This window comes from Eptatretus burgeri, chromosome 4 (genome assembly GCF_056783735.1).
Source record: "Eptatretus burgeri isolate ZD-2024b chromosome 4, Ebu_testis_v1, whole genome shotgun sequence".
Classification (NCBI taxonomy): domain Eukaryota; kingdom Metazoa; phylum Chordata; class Myxini; order Myxiniformes; family Myxinidae; genus Eptatretus; species Eptatretus burgeri.
Genome location: NC_140964.1, coordinates 129,523,291 through 129,529,114, shown reverse-complemented (window position 1 = coordinate 129,529,114; position 5,824 = coordinate 129,523,291). Strand labels below are relative to the sequence as shown.

The 5,824-nt window shown below is 38.0% G+C and overlaps 1 long non-coding RNA gene across 2 annotated transcripts in view; it reads right to left on the bottom strand.

Annotated features, from left to right (window-relative positions):
* The window catches only part of LOC147029103 (uncharacterized), a 26,915-nt gene extending 21,358 nt beyond the window's left edge, over positions 1–5,557 (bottom strand). Inside the window, exon 1 of one of the 2 annotated variants that reach the window (XR_015056799.1) lies at positions 5,453–5,557. This is a non-coding gene — a long non-coding RNA (uncharacterized LOC147029103). Of the gene's footprint in view, positions 1–5,447 lie in introns of both variants that reach the window. The other variant, XR_015056802.1, reaches the window with a different exon arrangement.
* Between the last annotated feature and the right edge of the window lie 267 nt (positions 5,558–5,824).

Below are 5,824 nucleotides of genomic sequence, written 5' to 3'. Positions count from 1 at the left end.
TGTGTCTATTTTGGTTTGTTTGTTATTGAATTTCAAAATTTTATAAAAGTTTTAACATAAATAGGTCAAAAGATCAAAAGGTCAACATCAGCCAAAGGTCAACAACTCAGGTGAGAGTTCTAAAATCCTCAATTTTCATCCGATTGACTTAAAATTTGAAGAGAATTTATATTTCAGGTCACTGAATTCAACTAGCCAATTATTTTTCAGGTCAATAGAGACCAAAAGGTCAACATAGGCCAAAGGTCAACAACGAAGGGGGTATGTATTTCTAAAATACTCAATTTTCATCCGATTGACTTGAAATTTCAAAAGCATTTATATTTCCGGTCAATGAATTAAACCAACCAATTATTTTTTGAGATCAACATGGACCAAAAGGTCAACATAGGCCAAGGGTCAACAACTTCAGTGACATTTCTAAAATTCTCGATTTTCATCCGATTGACTTGATATTTGAAGAGGATATATATTTCAGGTCATTGAATTCAACCATCCAATTATTTTTGAGTTCCACATTGGCCAAAATGTCAACATATGCCGGATTTCTAAAATTGTCAATTTTCATCCGATTCCCTTGAAATTTGAAGAGGATATATATTTCATGTCAATTAATTCAACCATCCAATTATATTTGAAGTCACCATCGACCAAAAGGTCAACATAGTCCCAAGGTCAACAACTAAGGCGTTATTTCTAAAATCCTCAATTTTCATCTGATTGACATGAAATTTGAAGAGGATATAGATATTTCAGGGTACTGAATTCAACGAGCCAATTGTTTTTGAGATCAACATGAACCAAAAGGTCAGCATAGGCCCAAGGTCAACAACTAAGGTGGTGTTTCTAAAATCCCAATTTTTATCCTCTTGACTTGAAATTTGAAGAGGGTTTATATTTCAGGTAATTGATTTCAACCACCAATTATTTTGGAGGTCCACAAAGGCCAAAAGGTCAACATAGGCCAATATCTAAAATTGTCAATTTTTATCTGATTCACTTGAAATTTGAAGAGGCGTTTCACATTTGGTCATTTAATTCAACCAGCAATTATTTTTGAGGTCATATTTGTTTTATGGATTTTGCAAGTGTCATGCTCTACATGACGTCTTCATTGTGTGTGTGTGTGTGTGTGTGTGTGTGTGTGTGTGTGTGTGTGTGTGTGTGTGTGTGTGTGTGTGTGTGTGTGTGTGTGTGTGTGTGTGTGTGTGTTACTTGGCGAAATCTTCAATTTTGTCAAGTATGTTGGTCTGTTCCATTTGTTGGTTTGTTTGTTTATTTTTCCGGTCGTCTACAGCCCAAACGGCTGGACCAGTCGTTCTTAAATGTTTATACCTGATAGGCAATCCACCTGAGACGGTTCGCGTCCAAACCCCGTCTTATTCGGACTAAACGTCGCGATGTGACGTCACACAACGTGAAAACACATTTTTGGACATAACTCTGTGACCGGAAGTCGTAGTGACTTCCTGTTGACGCCAAAACAAACTTCAATGGAATATCTAAATGTTTTAAAATGCATGTTAGTACAAATTATGCACAGTTTTCGCAAGCATATGACGTCAAAGTTTTTAGCTATTGGCGTGATTTAAAAAAAAATTATATTCGTTCTACAGGTCACAATTCTTAACCGATTTGGATGAAATTTTAACAGCTAATAGAAATCCACAGTGCAAAAAGATATGTGACTTTTGGTGATGTTCAAGATTAGGATCTGGATTCTGCATAACTTTATATTATCGCCCATTATAAACCAATGGGGAATTTTGTGAATTACACATGGTTATTTCTCAAACAGTTTTGCACTTATTATATTGAAACTTATACTGTCTATTTATGCATGTAATATTAACATGTGTACAAAGTTTGATCGAAATTGACCCAAGGTCAAGGTCAGGGTCACCCAAAACATGAAAAACACACATATAAAATACATATTTTTGTTTTACAACATATTTCAAACCTGATAACGGGATCGTAAAGCTGGTTGAAAAGCAATGTTCCTCGGTATTTTCAAATATTTTCTACGATCAGAATGAAGGCAACAAGCACCGATGATAAGTTGTTGAATGTCACATGGTGGCTTTAAATGAGTTGTGAAAATTTTCAATCTGCTGCCGTTACCATGACAACGCGCGCCTGATAATTGTTATTTGTGACGTCGCGTCATTTTATTAATGTACGAACAAATAAACACCACACATTCCATGACATTACAGCTTGGACCACCACACGGAAAGGTCAACTAATTCGTGTCGTGCTAAGCACGATTTTTCATTTGTTTGTTTGTTTGTTATCTTGCCATAGCGAAGTTTTTGCAAGATATGTTAGTCAGCTTGTATGTTTTTTTTTTGTTTGTTTGTTTGTTTTTGTTTGTCTGTAATCACGTATAAAAAAAATTCTGCAGAGCACAGTTATCATTGGAAATTTTTGTAACTTCGCATATCAGAGGCCTATAGAGGTCCCTTTCAGTGCACAAAATTTTGAAGGTCAAGGTCAAACGTCAAGGTCACTTTGTCGCAAATCAGGGGAGTCGACGAAACCCTTATTTTTTTTAAATACTTTTGATCGGATCGTCTTCAAACTTCATGGGAATATAGTTCATGGTCTGGCGCTCAGCTGATTAATTTTTGGTGGCGATTGGCCTTGACCTTCATGTTTTGTTTTGTTTTTTGGTCTGTAATCACGTATAAATCACTCTGCAAAACACAGTTATCATTGGAAATTTTTGTAACTTCGCATATCAGAGGCCTATAGAGGTCCCTTTCAGCGCATAAAATTTTGAAGGTCAAGGTCAAAGGTCAAGGTCACTTTGTCGCAAATCAGGGGAGTCGATGAAACCCTTATTTTTTTGAGTAATTTTGATCGGATCGTCTTCAAACTTCATGGGAATATAGTTCATGTTCTGGCGCTCAGTTGATTGATATTTGGTGGCGATTGGCCTTGACCTTCATGGTTAGCGCCTGAGGTCAAACATATTTGACCCCAAGGTCAAATTTTCAAGTTTTAGGAACCATATCGTGTAGTACCTCAAATTGAACACCTCGATGAGTGCTTTCTAGATATGTCAAGCTTGAGACATTATGATGTCATTTGGTGACGTTATGAGGAAAACGCATATTTTTCATGGTTACTCTGTCGAACGATTCTCATCGGAATCTCTCGTAGGCAGATATTCCTCAAGGAGTCGCTCCTGGTGGATAGCAGCTCTGTTCACCTCAGTGTGACCTTAAAGAAGTCACACGTGGTCACCTTTTGGCAAGATATGGGTCAACCTGCGGGTGACATTGGTTTATTTGTTTGTTTGTCTGCTCGCCTCCAGCCCAAACCACTCAGCCGATCATACTAAAATTTTTAGAGATTAATGTCACCGACCCTGCGACGGTCCAGCATCGAAGTTTCGTAAAATTCAGTACACTGACAAGGTCACCATAGGCCAAAAGGACAATTTGAGCCGAATTTTCTAAAATCCTCAAATTTCATTCAATTGACTTGAAATTTGAACAGCATTTGCATGTCAGGTCATTGAATTCAACCACCTATTACTTTTTAGGTTATCATCGGGCAAAAGGTCAACATCGGCAATGAGGTCAGCACAAAAAGGCCAATTTTTTTTAATTATTTCTAAAATTGTAAATTTTCAACCAATTGACTTGAAATTTGAAGACCATTTGCAGATCATGTCACTGAATTCAAGCAGCTATTAATTTTGAGATCCCCATTGGCTAAAAAGGTCAATTTGGGCAAAATTGAGCCAAATTTTCTAAAATCCTCAATTTTCACCCGATTGACTTGAAATTTGAGGACAATTTGCACATGAGGTCACCAAATTCAACCACCTATTAATTTTGAGCTTCACATAGGCCAAAAGGTCAACATAGGCCAAATTTCTGAAATCCTCAATTGTAATCCAATTAACTTGAAATTTGAAGAGCATTTGCATATCAGATCACTGAGTTCAACCACCGACTAATTTTGAGGTAAACATAGGCAAAAAGGTTAAAGTAGGCAAAAGGCCAATTTGCGCCAAATTTTTTAAACCCTCAATTTTCATCCGATTGAGTTGAAATTTGAAAATGATTTACGCATCAGGTCACTGAATTCAACCACCTATTACTTTTCGTGGTTACCAGAGGCAAAAAGGTCGAAATAGACCAAAAGGTCAACATCGGCCAAGTTTCTAAAATCCTCAATTTTAATCCAATTAACTTTAAATTTGAAGACCATTTGCATATCAAATCACTGAATTCAACCACCTATTAATTTTGAGGTATACATAAGCCAAAAGGCCAAATTGGGCCAAATGTTCTAAAATCCTCAATTTTCATCCGATTGAATTGAAATTTGAAGAGCTTATTTATGTCATGTCACTGAATTCAACTACCAATTCATTTTTAGGTCAAAAGGTCAACACAGGCTTAATTTCTAAAATTGATAGATCAGGCCAAAAACTAAATATATCACGATATCTCAAAAGGTTGTGGATGAGTTATGACAAAACAAGGTGGATGAGTTGAATAGGTGACAAGAACAAGTGGATTGGATTTTGGGTCGGATCCAACCCATCAGTAGGATACAAAACGTAAACTGTTCCACCTGGCAGAAGTACCGAGTGCCATTGGTCTTTGTTCTGTTTTGCCAAGTTGTCACACGATGTGTGATTTTTCATTTGTCTGTTTGGTTGTTTGTGTGCAGGATACCTCAAAAAGTTGTGGGCGGATTTGGACGAAACTTGGTGGACACGTTGGGTGTGTGGCAAGGACGAGCTGATTTGATTTTGTTGAAGATCCGTATCCGGATCTGGATACGAGAATGATGTAGTTTAAAAAAAAAAAAAAAGTGATTCTTCACCATTGACAGATTGGGCCAAAAACGATATTTCGCATGATATCTCAAAAAATTATTGGGCCCGATATGTTCTCGTGGATCAGGCATTACATGGCAGAGGTATGCACTCCATCGAGTGCCCTTCTCGTTTTTATATGAACAGTGCATTGAGGTACTCCACTACTCCTTACAACTAATTGACGTTGCTGGCTAAGAACCAACTCTGAACAGGTGATCGCTGCAAAGTTTTATTGATTAGGGCAGGAATTTGACCGGGGTACCTGCACTGTACACGGTATCAAAGTCCTGCTAAGGACACTGTGAGTTCTTTTGACGTTGAGCCCCATTGATTAGGAGACTGGTCCCAGCTTGACGTCTGTCCAATTGTTGGGCACACCGAACACCATGCTTGTACATGACGTATCCACGTATGCATGAGAGGCAGCTCAAAGGATACTTCCTCCAATGAAGGGCTCATGTTGGGAACATCTGTCACACCTTGTGCCACATCATCTACCACATCATCTTATCATGTACATGGCGGTTCATAATGTATCTAAACATAGGTTTTTTTTTAAAAAAAAATCGTTTTATCTTGTCCGCATGACACTCACTCTCACCTCACCTGTATTAGATCCACTCGTAGTGAAGGAAAATGAGAAACAGAAGCTGCTCATGTGATGAAGTTTGACAGCGAGATTCCGGGAAACCCCGCCCTTCAACCAATGACGTCACCGACGGGGTTCCCAGTAAGCGCGTCATAATATCATCCACGTGGGCAAGCCGAGAAGTGATACATTTATTATTTCATCTGTCAGCGAAATATTGTTCGCGTCTATCTATTTATTACGTAGGCAAATAATGGCGAACCTTGATCGTTGAACAGTGTTCTATAATCACATTCTCAATTTCCACCTTCCATCGTGTGTCTGTGTCTGTGTGATGTGAATTCTCATGGGACCTAATGTTTCTCGAGGTTTGTCGTTCGGGTTCCAAT